Source organism: Syngnathus floridae, unplaced genomic scaffold, assembly GCF_059516105.1.
Source record: "Syngnathus floridae isolate MCC-2025c unplaced genomic scaffold, RoL_Sflo_1.0 HiC_scaffold_40, whole genome shotgun sequence".
Classification (NCBI taxonomy): Eukaryota; Metazoa; Chordata; class Actinopteri; order Syngnathiformes; family Syngnathidae; genus Syngnathus; species Syngnathus floridae.
Genome location: NW_028284069.1, coordinates 292,501 through 310,320, shown reverse-complemented (window position 1 = coordinate 310,320; position 17,820 = coordinate 292,501).

The window sequence follows — 17,820 nt, the reverse complement described above, 5'->3', positions numbered from 1 at the left end:
AAAAAATCTCAAGTGAGCCTACCTTAAGAGAGTGACTGTTACTCCCGCCGTTTGGCCGCTCAGAGTGTCATCGGACGCGGAGCAACGGGTGTGTGCGCTAAGTGCGAGAGGTGGCGTATTTACCCGCCGTGTCCGCTAGAGGGAGGTATTTCCCCGTTACAAGCTCCGGGGAGATCAGCGGGACGCGGAGAACGCTAAGCCGGGGCGCTGGAAGCCTCCTCGGGCGTCAAGAGTGAGGAGGAATGCACCCGGGGAACCGGCTGGAGGTGCTCTGGAAGCTCAGCGGGCCGCGTAAAACGCTTAGCCGGGGCTCTGGAAGCCTCCTCGGGCGTCAAGAGTGAGGAGGAAAGCACCCGGGGAACCGGCTGGAGGTGCGGTGGAAGTTCAGCGGGCCGCGTAAAACGCTTAGCCGGGGCTCTGGAAGCCTCGTTCGGCTTAAACAGTGAGGAGGAAAGCACCCGGGGAACCGGCTGGAGGTGCTGTGGAAGCTCAGCGGGCTGCGTAAAACGCTTAGCCGGGGCTCTGGAAGCCTCCTCGGGCGTCAAGAGTTAGGAGGAAAGCACCCGGGGAACCGGCTGGAGGTGCTGTGGAAGCTCAGCGGGCCGCGTAAAACGCTTAGCCGGGGCTCTGGAAGCCTCCTCGGGCGTCGAGAGTTAGGAGAAAAAGCACCCCCGAGAACCGGCCGGGTCCTCCACGAACCGCGAAAAAGATGTCGAGTGCCGCTACCTTAAGAGAGTCATAGTTACTCCCGCCGTTTGGCCGAAGGTGTATTTACTCGCCGTGTCCGCTGGAGGGAGGTATTTCCCCGCTCCAACGGCACCGGCGGCTTCCGAACGTCTCCCCGAGCGCTCGGAAGTCCGCGCGGGGGGGAGAAGCGGGCCGTGCGAGGTACCGGGTGGAGCTGGACCGTCACCGGGTCTGCTCGTCGTGCGCGCCGGCCGCTGGAAGTCGCATAAAGCTCCGCGATCTCATCCGTGGAGTGCAGATCCGCTGGGCTGGAGCTATTTTGGGCCACTTGGCGCGCGCGCACGGCCTCCCGGAGGTGCCGGGTGGAGTGCGCGAGCGAACCGGCCGCTGGAAGTCGCATAAAGCTCCGCGATCTCATCCGCGGTGCTTGTAAACAGCCGATCCGGTCGTCTTGGAGCTATTTTCGGCCACTTGGCGCGCGCGCACGGCCTCCCGGAGGTGCCGGGTGGAGTGCGCGAGCGCACCGGCCGCTGGAAGTCGAATGAAGCTCCGCGATGTCATCCGCGGTGCTCACAAACAGCCGATCCGGTCGGCTAGGAGCTATTTTCGGCCACTTGCGCATGCGCACGGCCTCCCGGAGGTTCCGGGCGGCGTGCGTAAGCGCACCGGCCGCTGGAAGTCGAATAATGCTCCGCGATCTCATCCGCGGTGCTTACAACTAGCCGATCCGGTCGGCCTGGAGCTATTTTCGGCCACTTGGCCCGCGCGCACGGCCTCCCGGCTGTCCCGGTGGTCCCGCTCGCCTCCGCGGACGGTTAAAAAAATCTCAAGTGAGCCTACCTTAAGAGAGTGACAGTTACTCCCGCCGTTTGGCCGCTCAAAGTGCCACCGGACGCGCAGCAACGGGTGTGTGCGCTAAGTGCGAGAGGTGGCGTATTTACCCGCCGTGTCCGCTAGAGGGAGGTATTTCCCCGTTACAAGCTCCGGGAAGATCAGCGGGACGCGGAGGACGCTTAGCCGGGGCTCTGGAAGCCTCCTCGGGCGTCAAGAGTTAGGAGGAAAGCACCCGGGGAACCGGCTGGAGGTGCGGTGGAAGCTCAGCGGGCCGCGTAAAACGCTTAGCCGAGGCTCTGGAAGCCTCGTTCGGCTTAAAGAGTGAAGAGGAATGCATCATGGGAACCGGCTGGAGGTGCTGTGGAAGTCCAGCGGGCCGCGTAAAACGCTTAGCCGGGGCTCTGGAAGCCTCCTCGGGCGTCAAGAGGTAGGAGGAAAGCACCCGTGGAACCGGCTGGAGGTGCTCTGGAAGTCCCGCGGGCCGCGTAAAACGCTTAGCCGGGGCTCTGGAAGCCTCGTTCGGCTAAAAGAGTGAGGAGGAATGCATCATGAGAACCGGCTGGAGGTGCTGTGGAAGTTCGGCGGGCCGCGTAAAACGCTTAGCCGAGGCTCTGGAAGCCTCCTCGGGCGTCAAGAGTTAGGAGGAAAGCATCATGAGAACCGGCTGGAGGTGCTGGGGAAGTTCAGCGGGCCGCGTAAAACGCTTAGCCGGGGCTCTGGAAGCCTCGTTCGGCTTATAAAGCGAGGAGGAAAGCAGCCGGGGAACCGGCTGGAGGTGCTCTGGAAGTTCAGCGGACCGCGTAAAACGTTTAGCCGGGGCTCTGGAAGCCTCCTCGGGCGTCAAGAGTTAGGAGGAAAGCATTGTGAGGGCCGGCTGGGGGTGCTCTGGAAGTCCAGCGGGCCGCGTAAAACGCTTAGCCGGGGCTCTGGAAGCCTCGTTCGGCTTAAAGAGTGAGGAGGAAAGTACTGGGGGAACCGGCTGGAGGTGCTGTGGAAGCTCAGTGGGCTGCGTAAAACGCTTAGCCGAGGCTCTGGAAGCCTCCTCGGGCGTCAAGAGTTAGGAGGAAAGCCTCATGAGAACCGGCTGGAGGTGCTGTGGAAGCTCGGCGGGCCGCGTAAAACGCTTAGCCGGGGTGCTCGAAGCCTCCTCGGGCGTCAAGAGTTAGGAGGAAAGCATCATAGGAACCGGCTGGGGGTGCTGTGGAAGTCCAGCGGGCCGCGTAAAACGCTTAGCCGAGGCTCTGGAAGCCTCGTTCGGCTTAAAGAGTGAGGAGGAATGCATCATGAGAACCGGCTGGAGGTGCTGTGGAAGCTCAGCGGGCCGCGTAAAACGCTTAGCCGAGGCTCTGGAAGCCTCCTCGGGCTTCAAGAGTGAGGAGGAAAGCACCCGTGGAACCGGCTGGAGGTGCTCTGGAAGCTCAGCGGGCCGCGTAAAACGCTTAGCCGGGGCGCTGGAAGCCTCCTCGGGCGTCAAGAGTGAGGAGGAAATCATCATAAGAACCGGCTGGAGGTGCTGTGGAAGTCCAGCGGGCCGCGTAAAACACTTAGCCGAGGCTCTGGAAGCCTCCTCGGGCGTCAAGAGTTAGGAGGAAAGCCTCATGAGAACCGGCTGGAGGTGCTGTGGAGGCTCGGCGGGCCGCGTAAAACGCTTAACCGGGGCTCTGGAAGCCTCGTTCGGCTTACGAAGCGAGGAGGAACGCACCCGGAGAATGACATTTTGATATGATTTGACCCTAAATGGCCCGCGGACCAGCCGGCGGGACCTCGGTGAAGACCCATCCGCCTCGCGGTGGTCCCCGGCCGGCTAGAGTTCCGGACCGCGATCGGTACCTCGCGGGACCCTAAATGGCCCGCGGACCAGCCGGCGGGACCTCGGTGAAGACCCATCCGCCTCGCGGTGGTCCCTGGCCGGGTAGAATTCCGGACCGCGATCGGTACCTCGCGGGACCCTAAATGGCCCGCGGACCAGCCGGCGGGACCTCGGTGAAGACCCATCCGCCTCGCGGTGGTCCCCGGCCGGGTAGAATTCCGGACCGCGACCGCTAACTCGCGGGACCCTAAATGGCCCGCGGACCAGCCGGCGGGACCTCGGTGAAGACCCATCCGCCTCGCGGTGGTCCTCGGCCGGCTAGAATTCCGGACCGCGATCGCTAACTCGCGGGACCCTAAATGGCCCGCGGACCAGCCGGCGGGACCTCGGTGAAGACCCATCCGCCTCGCGGTGGTCCCCGGCCGGGTAGAATTCCGGGCCGCGATCGCTAACTCGCGGGACCGCAATTGGCCCGCGGACCAGCCGGCGGGACCTCGGTGAGCACCCATCCGCCTCGCGGTGGTTCCCGGCCGGGTAGAATTCCGGACCGCGATCGGTAACTCGCGGGACCCTAAATGGCCCGCGGACCAGCCGGCGGGACCTCGGTGAGCACCCATCCGCCTCGCGGTGGTCCCCGGCCGGCTAGAATTCCGGACCGCGATCGCTAACTCGCGGGACCCTAAATGGCCCGCGGACCAGCCGGCGGGACCTCGGTGAAGACCCATCCGCCTTCGCTGGTTCCCAAGTCGGCCAGAATTCCGGACCGCGACCGCTAACTCGCGGGACCCTAAATGGCCCGCGGACCAGCCGGCGGGACCTCGGTGAAGACCTATCCGCCTCGCGGTGGTCCCCGGCTGGGTAGAATTCCGGGCCGCGATCGCTAACTCGCGGGACCGCAATTGGCCCGCGGACCAGCCGGCGGGACCTCGGTGAGCACCCATCCGCCTCGCGGTGGTTCCCGGCCGGCTAGAATTCCGGACCGCGATCGGTAACTCGCGGGACCCTAAATGGCCCGCGGACCAGCCGGCGGGACCTCGGTGAAGACCCATCCGCCTCGCGGTGGTCCCCGGCCGGCTAGAATTCCGGACCGCGATCGCTAACTCGCGGGACCCTAAATGGCCCGCGGACCAGCCGGCGGGACCTCGGTGAAGACCCATCCGCCTCGCGGTGGTCCCCGGCCGGGTAGAATTCCGGGCCGCGATCGCTAACTCGCGGGACCGCAATTGGCCCGCGGACCAGCCGGCGGGACCTCGGTGAGCACCCATCCGCCTCGCGGTGGTTCCCGGCCGGCTAGAATTCCGGACCGCGATCGGTAACTCGCGGGACCCTAAATGGCCCGCGGACCAGCCGGCGGGACCTCGGTGAAGACCCATCCGCCTCGCGGTGGTCCCCGGCCGGCTAGAATTCCGGACCGCGATCGCTAACTCGCGGGACCCTAAATGGCCCGCGGACCAGCCGGCGGGACCTCGGTGAAGACCCATCCGCCTCGCGGTGGTCCCCGGCCGGCTAGAATTCCGGGCCGCGATCGCTAACTCGCGGGACCCTAAATGGCCCGCGGACCAGCCGGCGGGACCTCGGTGAAGACCCATTCGCCTCGCGGTGGTCCCCGGCCGGGTAGAATTCCGGACCGCGATCGCTAACTCGCGGGACCCTAAATGGCCCGCGGACCAGCCGGCGGGACCCACTCCACTTCCTATCCGCCTTCGCTGGTTCCCAAGTCGGCTAGAATTCCGGACCGCGATCGCTAACTCGCGGGACCCTAAATGGCCCGCGGACCAGCCGGCGGGACCTCGGTGAAGACCCATCCGCCTCGCGGTGGTCCCTGGCCGGCTAGAATTCCGGACCGCGATCGGTAATTCGCGGGACCCTAAATGGCCCGCGGACCAGCCGGCGGGACCTCGGTGACCACCCATCCGCCTCGCGGTGGTCCCCGGCCGGCTAGAATTCCGGACCGCGATCGGTAACTCGCGGGACCCTAAATGGCCCGCGGACCAGCCGGCGGGACCTCGGTGACCACCCATCCGCCTCGCGGTGGTCCCCGGCCGGCTAGAATTCCGGACCGCGATCGCTAACTCGCGGGACCCTAAATGGCCCGCGGACCAGCCGGCGGGACCTCGGTGAGCACCCATCCGCCTCGCGGTGGTCCCCGGCCGGCTAGAATTCCGGACCGCGATCGCTAACTCGCGGGACCCTAAATGGCCCGCGGACCAGCCGGCGGGACCCACTTGACTTCCTATCCGCCTTCGCTGGTTCCCAAGTCGGCTAGAATTCCGGACCGCGATCGGTAATACGCGGGACCCTAAATGGCCCGCGGACCAGCCGGCGGGACCTCGGTGACCACCCATCCGCCTTCGCTGGTTCCCAAGTCGGCTAGAATTCCGGACCGCGATCGCTAACTCGCGGGACCGCAATTGGCCCGCGGACCAGCCGGCGGGACCCACTCCACTTCCTATCCGCCTTCGCTGGTTCCCAAGTCGGCTAGAATTCCGGACCGCGATCGCTAACTCGCGGGACCGCAATTGGCCCGCGGACCAGCCGGCGGGACCCACTCCACTTCCAATCCGCCTTCGCTGGTTCCCAAGTCGGCTAGAATTCCGGACCGCGATCGCTAACTCGCGGGACCGCAATTGGCCCGCGGACCAGCCGGCGGGACCCACTCCACTTCCTATCCGCCTTCGCTGGTTCCCAAGTCGGCCACAAATTACGATTATTCGGCCTCTCGCTCTGGAAGTGCCATCGGCACTTGCTCGGAAAAGTGTCCGCCTCTTCTGGTTCCCTAGGTCGGCCGCCAAATGCGAAAAATCGGCCTCTACCCCGTTTGGGTACCAGGGGTAGGGTGCAGTACCAACTTTGGTCTTCAGGTGCGCCAGAGCGCGATGGTTGGTCCCACTAGTCAGCGTACTCATCGACGGTTTACTCCCCTTTCGCAAAATATAGTGGGCACGTATGTGCAGGACTGTTTATTTTTATTTTGAAAAATTTTCTAAGTGCCAGCGGACGCTGGCACACGACGTGTCCGAGCCACGATGGTGCCCAGGCCGGACAGCGACGGCGAAAAAGCCGCTTCTGGAAGTTTCGAATATGCCAACGGCAAAAGCGGCGTGATGTGTCCGCCTCGGCTGGTTCTCCGGTCGGCCAGAAAAAGTGAAAATTCGGCCTCTCGCTCTGGAGGTCCGACGAACTTTGGCGAATATTTTCTAAGTGCCAACGGGTGTTACACCGTAATGTGTCCGACGCGGCTGGTTCCTCCGGTCGGCCAGAAAAAGTGAAAATTCGGCCTCTTCGCCTGGAAGTCCGGCCGACTTGGGCGAATATTTTCTAAGTGCCAACGGGTGTTGCGCCGAAATGTGTCCGACTCGGCTGGTTCCCCGAGTCGGCCCGAACGAGCGAAAATTCGGCCTCTTCGCCTGGAAGTCCGACGAACTTTGGCGAATATTTTCTAAGTGCCAACGGGTGTTCGGCCGTAATGTGTCCGACTCGGCTGGTTCCCCGAGTCGGCCCGAACGAGCGAAAATTCGGCCTCTTCGCCTGGAGGTCCAACGAACTTTGGCGAATATTTTCTAAGTGCCAACGGGTGTTGCGCCGAAATGTGTCCGACTCGGCTGGTTCCCCGAGTCGGCCCGAACGAGCGAAAATTCGGCCTCTTCGCCTGGAAGTCCGACGAACTTTGGCGAATATTTTCTAAGTGCCAACGGGTGTTCGGCCGTAATGTGTCCGACTCGGCTGGTTCCCCGAGTCGGCCCGAACGAGCGAAAATTCGGCCTCTTCGCCTGGAGGTCCAACGAACTTTGGCGAATATTTTCTAAGTGCCAACGGGTGTTACGCCGAAATGTGTCCGACTCGGCTGGTTCCCCGAGTCGGCCCGAACGAGCGAAAATTCAGCCTCTTCGCCTGGAAGTCCGGCCGACTTTGGCGAATATTTTCTAAGTGCCAACGGGTGTTCGGCCGTAATGTGTCCGACTCGGCTGGTTCCCCGAGTCGGCCCGAACGAGCGAAAATTCAGCCTCTTCGCCTGGAAGTCCTGCCAACTTGAGCGAATATTTTCTAAGTGCCAACGGGTGTTCGGCCGTAACGTGTCCGACTCGGCTGGTTCCCCGAGTCGGCCCGACCGAGTGAAAATTCGGCCTCTTGCTCTGGAAGTCCTGCCAACTTGAGCGAATATTTTCTAAGTGCCATCGGGTCTTGCCCGGAAAAGTGTCCGACTCGGCTGGTTCCCCGAGTCGGCCCGAACGAGCGAAAATTCGGCCTCTTGCTCTGGAAGTCCTGCCAACTTGAGCGAATATTTTCTAAGTGCCATCGGGTCTTGCCCGGAAAAGTGTCCGACTCGGCTGGTTCCCCGAGTCGGCCCGAACGAGCGAAAATTCGGCCTCTCGCTCTGGAAGTCCTGCCAACTTGAGCGAATATTTTCTAAGTGCCATCGGGTCTTGCCCGGAAAAGTGTCCGACTCGGCTGGTTCCCCGAGTCGGCCCGAACGAGCGAAAATTCGGCCTCTTCGCCTGGAGGTCCAACGAACTTTGGCGAATATTTTCTAAGTGCCAACGGGTGTTACGCCGAAATGTGTCCGACTCGGCTGGTTCCCCGAGTCGGCCCGAACGAGCGAAAATTCAGCCTCTTCGCCTGGAAGTCCGGCCGACTTTGGCGAATATTTTCTAAGTGCCAACGGGTGTTCGGCCGTAATGTGTCCGACTCGGCTGGTTCCCCGAGTCGGCCCGAACGAGCGAAAATTCAGCCTCTTCGCCTGGAAGTCCTGCCAACTTGAGCGAATATTTTCTAAGTGCCAACGGGTGTTCGGCCGTAACGTGTCCGACTCGGCTGGTTCCCCGAGTCGGCCCGACCGAGTGAAAATTCGGCCTCTTGCTCTGGAAGTCCTGCCAACTTGAGCGAATATTTTCTAAGTGCCATCGGGTCTTGCCCGGAAAAGTGTCCGACTCGGCTGGTTCCCCGAGTCGGCCCGAACGAGCGAAAATTCGGCCTCTTGCTCTGGAAGTCCTGCCAACTTGAGCGAATATTTTCTAAGTGCCATCGGGTCTTGCCCGGAAAAGTGTCCGACTCGGCTGGTTCCCCGAGTCGGCCCGAACGAGCGAAAATTCGGCCTCTCGCTCTGGAAGTCCTGCCAACTTGAGCGAATATTTTCTAAGTGCCATCGGGTCTTGCCCGGAAAAGTGTCCGACTCGGCTGGTTCCCCGAGTCGGCCCGAACGAGCGAAAATTCGGCCTCTTGCTCTGGAAGTCCTGCCAACTTGAGCGAAAATTTTCTAAGTGCCATCGGGTCTTGCCCGGAAAAGTGTCCGACTCGGCTGGTTCCCTAGTTCGGCCACATAATGTGAAAATTCGGCCTCTTGCTCTGGAAGTCCTGCCAACTTGAGCGAAAATTTTCTAAGTGCCATCGGGTCTTGCCCGGAAAAGTGTCCGACTCGGCTGGTTCCCCGGTTCGGCCACATAATGTGAAAATTCGGCCTCTTGCTCTGGAAGTCCTGCCAACTTGAGCGAATATTTTCTAAGTGCCATCGGGTCTTGCCCGGAAAAGTGTCCGACTCGGCTGGTTCCCCGAGTCGACCAGAAAAAGTGAAAATTCGGCCTCTTCGCCTGGAAGTCCTGCCAACTTGAGCGAATATTTTCTAAGTGCCATCGGGTCTTGCCCGGAAAAGTGTCCGACTCGGCTGGTTCCCCGAGTCGACCAGAAAAAGTGAAAATTCGGCCTCTTCGCCTGGAAGTCCTGCCAACTTGAGCGAATATTTTCTAAGTGCCATCGGGTCTTGCCCGGAAAAGCGTCCGACTCGGCTGGTTCCCCGAGTCGGCCAGAAAAAGTGAAAATTCGGCCTCTTGCTCTGGAAGTCCTGCCAACTTGAGCGAATATTTTCTAAGTGCCATCGGGTCTCTCCCGGAAAAGTGTCCGACTCGTCCGGTTCCCTAGTTCGGCCACATAATGTGAAAATTCGGCCTCTTGCTCTGGAAGTCCTGCCAACTTGAGCGAATATTTTCTAAGTGCCATCGGGTCTCTCCCGGAAAAGTGTCCGCCTCGTCCGGTTCCCTAGTTCGGCCACGGAATGTGAAAATTCGGCCTCTCTGAGGTACCAGGGGTACGCATTTAGGTACCAGGGGTAGTCGCTGAGGTACCAGGGGTATGCATTTAGGTACCAGGGGAGACCACTACGGTCTGTTGGTCCCCCTAGTTAGTGTACTCATCGGTTTACTCCCCTTTCGCAAAATATAGTCGGCACGTATGTGCAGGACTGTTTATTTTTATTTTGAAAAATGTTCTAAGTGCCAACGGAAGCTGGCACACGAACTGTCCGAGCCACGATGGTGCCCAGGCCGGACAGCGACGGCGAAAAAGCCGATGTGTGTTTGATGGAAGTTTCGAATATTTTCAAAGTGCCAACGGCACTTGCGGGGTGATGTGTCCGCCTCGTCTGGTTCCCCAGGTCGGCCAGAAAAAGCGAAAATTCGGCCTCTTCTCCTGGAAGTCCGGCCAAGTTTGGCGAATATTTTCAAAGTGCCAACGGCACTTGCGGGGTGATGTGTCCGCCTCGTCTGGTTCCCCAGGTCGGCCAGAAAAAGCGAAAATTCGGCCTCTTCTCCTGGAAGTCCGGCCAAGTTTGGCGAATATTTTCAAAGTGCCAACGGCACTTGCGGGGTGATGTGTCCGCCTCGTCTGGTTCCCCAGGTCGGCCAGAAAAAGCGAAAATTCGGCCTCTTCTCCTGGAAGTCCGGCCAAGTTTGGCGAATATTTTCAAAGTGCCAACGGCACTTGCGGGGTGATGTGTCCGCCTCGGCTGGTTCCCCATAACGGCCAGAACAAGTGAAAATTCGGCCTCTTCTCCTGGAAGTCTGGCCAAGTTTGGCGAATATTTTCTAAGTGCCAACGACTAAACCAGCCTAAAGTGTCCGCCTCGGCTGGTTCCCCATAACGGCCAGAACAAGTGAAAATTCAGCCTCTTCTCCTGGAAGTCTGGCCAAGTTTGGCGAATATTTTCTAAGTGCCAACGACTCAACCAGCCTAAAGTGTCCGCCTCGGCTGGTTCCCCATAACGGCCACCAAAAGTGAAAATTCGGCCTCTTCTCCTGGAAGTCAAGCCAAGTTTGGCAAATATTTTCTAAGTGCCAACGACTCAACCAGCCTAAAGTGTCCGCCTCGGCTGGTTCCCCAGGTCGGGTACCACAAGTGAAAATTCGGCCTCTTCTCCTGGAAGTCTGGCCAAGTTTGGCGAATATTTTCTAAGTGCCAACGACTCAACCAGCCTAAAGTGTCCGCCTCGGCTGGTTCCCCAGGTCGGGTACCACAAGTGAAAATTCGGCCTCTTCTCCTGGAAGTCTGGCCAAGTTTGGCGAATATTTTCTGAGTGCCAACGACTCAACCAGCCTAAAGTGTCCGCCTCGGCTGGTTCCCCATAACGGCCACCAAAAGTGAAAATTCGGCCTCTTCTCCTGGAAGTCAAGCCAAGTTTGGCAAATATTTTCTAAGTGCCAACGACTCAACCAGCGCAAAGTGTCCGCCTCGGCTGGTTCCCCATAACGGCCATGAAAAGTGAAAATTCGGCCTCTTCTCCTGGAAGTCAAGCCAAGTTTGGCAAATATTTTCTAAGTGCCAACGACTCAACCAGCGTAAAGTGTCCGCCTCGGCTGGTTCCCCAGGTCGGCCACCAAAAGTGAAAATTCGGCCTCTTCTCCTGGAAGTCTTGCCAAGTTTGGCGAATATTTTCTAAGTGCCAACGACTCAACCAGCGTAAAGTGTCCGCCTCGGCTGGTTCCCCAGGTCGGCCACCAAAAGTGAAAATTCGGCCTCTTCTCCTGGAAGTCAAGCCAAGTTTGGCAAATATTTTCTAAGTGCCAACGGCTCTTGAGCCGAAAAGTGTCCGCCTCGGCTGGTTCCCCATAACGGCCACCAAAAGTGAAAATTCGGCCTCTTCTCCTGGAAGTCAAGCCAAGTTTGGCAAATATTTTCTAAGTGCCAACGACTCAACCAGCGTAAAGTGTCCGCCTCGGCTGGTTCCCCAGGTCGGCCACCAAAAGTGAAAATTCGGCCTCTTCTCCTGGAAGTCAAGCCAAGTTTGGCAAATATTTTCTAAGTGCCAACGACTCAACCAGCGTAAAGTGTCCGCCTCGGCTGGTTCCCCATAACGGCCACCAAAAGTGAAAATTCGGCCTCTTCTCCTGGAAGTCAAGCCATGTTTGGCAAATATTTTCTAAGTGCCAACGGCTCTTGAGCCGAAAAGTGTCCGCCTCGGCTGGTTCCCCATAACGGCCACCAAAAGTGAAAATTCGGCCTCTTCTCCTGGAAGTCAAGCCAAGTTTGGCAAATATTTTCTAAGTGCCAACGACTCAACCAGCGTAAAGTGTCCGCCTCGGCTGGTTCCCCAGGTCGGCCACCAAAAGTGAAAATTCGGCCTCTTCTCCTGGAAGTCAAGCCAAGTTTGGCAAATATTTTCTAAGTGCATACGACTCAACAGCCGTAAAGTGTCCGCCTCGGCTGGTTCCCCAGGTCGGGTACCACAAGTGAAAATTCGGCCTCTTCTCCTGGAAGTCAAGCCAAGTTTGGCAAATATTTTCTAAGTGCCAACGACTCAACCAGCCTAAAGTGTCCGCCTCGGCTGGTTCCCCAGGTCGGCCACCAAAAGTGAAAATTCGGCCTCTTCTCCTGGAAGTCAAGCCACGTTTGGCAAATATTTTCTAAGTGCCAACGACTCAACCAGCGTAAAGTGTCCGCCTCGGCTGGTTCCCCATAACGGCCATGAAAAGTGAAAATTCGGCCTCTTCTCCTGGAAGTCAAGCCAAGTTTGGCAAATATTTTCTAAGTGCCAACGACTCAACCAGCGTAAAGTGTCCGCCTCGGCTGGTTCCCCAGGTCGGCCACCAAAAGTGAAAATTCGGCCTCTTCTCCTGGAAGTCAAGCCAAGTTTGGCAAATATTTTCTAAGTGCCAACGACTCAACCAGCGTAAAGTGTCCGCCTCGGCTGGTTCCCCAGGTCGGCCACCAAAAGTGAAAATTCGGCCTCTTCTCCTGGAAGTCAAGCCAAGTTTGGCAAATATTTTCTAAGTGCCAACGACTCAACCAGCCTAAAGTGTCCGCCTCGGCTGGTTCCCCATAACGGCCATGACAAGTGAAAATTCGGCCTCTTCTCCTGGAAGTCAAGCCAAGTTTGGCAAATATTTTCTAAGTGCCAACGGCTCTTGAGCCGAAAAGTGTCCGCCTCGGCTGGTTCCCCAGGTCGGCCACCAAAAGTGAAAATTCGGCCTCTTCTCCTGGAAGTCAAGCCAAGTTAGGCAAATATTTTCTAAGTGCCAACGACTCAACAGCCGTAAAGCGTCCGCCTCGGCTGGTTCCCCATAACGGCCACCAAAAGTGAAAATTCGGCCTCTTCTCCTGGAAGTCAAGCCAAGTTTGGCAAATATTTTCTAAGTGCCAACGACTCAACCAGCGTAAAGTGTCCGCCTCGGCTGGTTCCCCAGGTCGGCCACCAAAAGTGAAAATTCGGCCTCTTCTCCTGGAAGTCTTGCCAAGTTTGGCGAATATTTTCTAAGTGCCAACGACTCAACCAGCGTAAAGTGTCCGCCTCGGCTGGTTCCCCAGGTCGGCCACCAAAAGTGAAAATTCGGCCTCTTCTCCTGGAAGTCAAGCCAAGTTTGGCAAATATTTTCTAAGTGCCAACGACTCAACCAGCGTAAAGTGTCCGCCTCGGCTGGTTCCCCAGGTCGGTCACCAAAAGTGAAAATTCGGCCTCTTCTCCTGGAAGTCAAGCCAAGTTTGGCAGATATTTTCTAAGTGCCAACGACTCAACCAGCGTAAAGTGTCCGCCTCGGCTGGTTCCCCAGGTCGGCCACCAAAAGTGAAAATTCGGCCTCTTCTCCTGGAAGTCAAGCCAAGTTTGGCAAATATTTTCTAAGTGCCAACGACTCAACCAGCGTAAAGTGTCCGCCTCGGCTGGTTCCCCATAACGGCCACCAAAAGTGAAAATTCGGCCTCTTCTCCTGGAAGTCAAGCCATGTTTGGCAAATATTTTCTAAGTGCCAACGGCTCTTGAGCCGAAAAGTGTCCGCCTCGGCTGGTTCCCCATAACGGCCACCAAAAGTGAAAATTCGGCCTCTTCTCCTGGAAGTCAAGCCAAGTTTGGCAAATATTTTCTAAGTGCCAACGGCTCTTGAGCCGAAAAGTGTCCGCCTCGGCTGGTTCCCCAGGTCGGCCACCAAAAGTGAAAATTCGGCCTCTTCTCCTGGAAGTCAAGCCAAGTTTGGCAAATATTTTCTAAGTGCCAACGGCTCTTGAGCCGAAAAGTGTCCGCCTCGGCTGGTTCCCGCGGTCGGCCTTCAAAAGCGAAAATTCGGCCTCTTCCCCTGGTAGCCCTGCCAACTTGTGCGAATTTTTTCTAAGTGCCAACGGCTCTTGAGCCGAAAAGTGTCCGCCTCGGCTGGTTCCCTCGGTCGGCCCCAAAAAGCGAAAATTCGGCCTCTCCCTCTTTAGGTACCAGGGGCTGGGGTACCAGGGGGAGGGTGCAGTACCAACTTTGGTCTTCAGGTGCGCCAGAGTACGCTAAATGGTCCCCCTAGTCAGCGTACTCATCAACGATTTACCCCCCTTTCGCAAAATATAGTCAGAACGAGCATGGGGGGCGCATAATTTACCCCACAAAATGAAAGGGCCCGGTGCCGAGCGCTTGGTCATGGCCGCCAGCAGCGCCCCTTGCTCGGTGGGAACACAACACGCAGGGTTGCACAGCACCCTGGAAGGCACAAAGAGAGTGAAAAATTTTCTAAGTGTCACTCTTGACGAAAAATGTCTAAGTGCCTCTCTTGACGAAAAATTTCTAAGTGCCACGCTTGACGAAAAATGTCTAAGTGCCACAGCGCTCGAAAATTTCCTAAGTGCGAGCACGGCTGTGAAATATTCAAAGTACAAGGAACGCTGGCAGAATCTCTCGACGGCCGTCTGCTCCCGGCGGCCGCCGTGAAGTCTCCCCTCCCGGGGACGGCTGTCTGCTCCCGGCAGCCGTCCTTAACCCCCTCCCCACACGTTGGACGAACACCAGCCGAGGGCGAAAGGCTCGCGGTGTGGAAGGATCGTGGCCACGGCTAATCTAGCGATGCCCGCGTTGGACGGTCACACCGCACGACAGAGCGGGGCCTGCATCCGGCGCGAGGCGGCCTTCAGGCACGTGGCTCGAGACGACCTCACCCGCCCTAGCCCGGAGCGGAAAGACTTTGAAATTTTCAAAGTCCAAGGAACACTGGCAGAATGGGAGGACCGGCCGCCTCCTTAAACACAGGCCGGAGAGATGGAGCGGGATCAGCGGCCCGCGCGTTGAGCGAACACCGGCCGAGGGCGAAAGGCTCGCGGTGTGGAAGGATCGTGGCCACGGCTAATCTAGCGATGCCCGCGTTGGACGGTCACACCGCACGACAGAGCGGGGCCTGCATCCGGCGCGAGGCGGCCTTCAGGCACGTGGTTCGAGACGACCTCACCCGCCCTAGCCCGGAGCGGAAAGACTTTGAAATAGTCAAAGTCCAAGGAACACTGGCAGAATCTCTCGACGGCCGTCTGCTCCCGGCGGCCGCCGTGAAGTCTCCCCTCCCGGGGACGGCTGTCTGCTCCCGGCAGCCGTCCATAACCCCCTCCCCACACGTTGGTTGAACATCAGCCGAGGGCGAAAGGCTCGCGGTGTGGAAGGATCGTGGCCACGGCTAATCTAGCGATGCCCGCGTTGGACGGTCACACCGCACGACAGAGCGGGGCCTGCATCCGGCGCGAGGCGGCCTTCAGGCACGTGGTTCGAGACGACCTCACCCGCCCTAGCCCGGAGCGGAAAGACTTTTCAAAGTCCAAGGAACACTGGCAGAATGGGAGGACCGGCCGCCTCCTTAAACACAGGCCGGAGCGACCGAGCGGGATCAGCGGCCCGCGCGGAGGGTCTTTAAAATGTACAAAGTCCTAGGAACAATGGCAGAATCGCTCGACGGCCGTCTGCTCCCGGCGGCCGCAGTGGAAGGACTGTACACCCCACCCGGGGACGGCTGTCTGCTCCCGGCAGCCGTCCTTCCCCCCCTCCCCACACGTTGGCCGAACATCAGCCGAGGGCGAAAGGCTCGCGGTGTGGAAGGATCGTGGCCACGGCTAATCTAGCGATGCCCGCGTTGGACGGTCACACCGCACGACAGAGCGGGGCCTGCATCCGGCGCGAGGCGGCCTTCAGGCACGTGGTTCGAGACGACCTCACCCGCCCTAGCCCGGAGCGGAAAGACTTTGAAATATTCAAAGTCCAAGGAACACTGGCAGAATGGGAGGACCGGCCGCCTCCTTAAACACAGGCCGGAGCGACCGAGCGGGATCAGCGGCCCGCGCGGAGGGTCTTTAAAATGTACAAAGTCCTAGGAACAATGGCAGAATCGCTCGACGGCCGTCTGCTCCCGGCGGCCGCGGTGAAGGGACTGTACACCCCACCCGGGGACGGCTGTCTGCTCCCGGCAGCCGTCCATAACCCCCTCCCCACACGTTGGCCGAACATCAGCCGAGGGCGAAAGGCTCGCGGTGTGGAAGGATCGTGGCCACGGCTAATCTAGCGATGCCCGCGTTGGACGGTCACACCGCACGACAGAGCGGGGCCTGCATCCGGCGCGAGGCGGCCTTCAGGCACGTGGTTCGAGACGACCTCACCCGCCCTAGCCCGGAGCGGAAAGACTTTGAAATTTTCAAAGTCCAAGGAACACTGGCAGAATGGGAGGACCGGCCGCCTCCTTAAACACAGGCCGGGCGAAAAATATGCGAATGTTGGGTCTCATCCAAGAAAGGGAGTTACCGGCCGCCTCCTTAAACACAGGCCGGGCGAAAAATATGCGAATGGTCCATCCAAGGAAGGAGGAGCGGCCGCCTCCTTAAACACAGGCCGGAGAGATGGAGCGGGATCAGCGGCCCGCGAACTGAGCGACCACCGGCCGAGGGCGAAAGGCTCGCGGTGTGGAAGGATCGTGGCCACGGCTAATCTAGCGATGCCCGCGTTGGACGGTCACACCGCACGACAGAGCGGGGCCTGCATCCGGCGCGAGGCGGCCTTCAGGCACGTGGTTCGAGACGACTTCACCCGCCCTAGCCCGGAGCTGAAACGCTGCGAATGTTAACATCCAAGGATGGAGGCAACGGCCGTCTCCTTAAGCTGAGGCCGGAGGAAAGTCTGCGGATTCGGGGCATCCAAGGCAGATGGAGGTGCCGGCCGCCTCGGTAAACAGAGGCCGGACCGACCGACATGCGACCATGACCCGCCTTGGTAGGGCCCCCACCGGCCCCGGCTAGCGCCGGCGTTGGGTGGACGGTTCCTCCCCACTTGCGGGTCGCCCTCTAGCGCTACGGCCGCCGCGCGAGCGCGCGCTCCGACGCCGCCCCCGCAGGCCTAGCGCGAGCCGTACGGCAGCGAGACCGAGACGCCCCGATTCCACGCACGCACCTAGCGGCCATCAACGGAGGCCGAGCGCGCGATCCGACTCGCGGCACGCCACGTGGGCGTCCGCCGGCCGCGCCGGTCTACCGCGAAAGATGTTTCTCAAACCCTCGCCTAACCTAGGGACGGCTATCTCGGGAAGCCGCCCCCGCATCTGCACCTATCCGCTAAGCCCTCCCGACCACCGCGAAGCGGGAGGACGTCTATCGTGGCCGCCGGGGCGTATGACCCCTCCGCGTGAGGCGTGCGGGCTCGGGTGGGCCGCAACGACCGAGTCTGACTCGGACGGGGCGCAGCTTCCCTCCCGGTCGCAGCATCAAGCGCCGATCGCGCGACGTCACCAGCCCCCCGGGACGGTTCGTCGGGAGCACGGTACAGGCACGTAGCTCACTCTCCAGCTGGCCGCAGCGGGCCGCACCGACCGAGTCTGACTCGGCCGGGGCGCAGCTTCCCGTCTGGGTGACAGCGGCGACGAGCTGCGACTGTTGGCCGCCGCCCCTTCGTCCTTCCCGGATCCCCCCAGTGCCGACTCAACTCCGCATCCTGGCCGCAGCGAGATACCGTCGGGTCGCGGCGCCCGAGTCTGACTCGGGTCGCGCGCTTCTTCCTTCGGACCACAGCGTACGTGCCTCGCGCGGGCAAAGTCGCCGGCACAGCGCCGCGCCCCCTCGACCAAGCGAGCCTCAGCCGGGCCGCGACGACCGAGTCTGACTCGGACGGAGCGCAGCTTCCCGCCTGGGTTACCGTGACGAGTCGCGGGCGGCCGTCGCCCTTTCCCCCGGACCCCGCCGTGTTCCCTCGCGGTTGCTCCTAAGCCGCCTGCTCGAGCCCAACCGATGTGCCACCCCCGTTGCCGAGTTCGCTCTCCCCGAGCTCGTCTCCCCGTCAATACCGTTCCGTGACCGTCCCGCCGCGCGGCGATCCGCTCTGCCCCAGCGCCTTCCGGCCAGCGTCCTACGGGTCTGATCTGGCCACAGCACGAGCGCTCGGCAGACAAAGCGGCGTCGCGCGGGCGAGGTCGGCTCCGGAGGCAGCGACGGGACGCGACCTGCTCCCCGCGGAGACG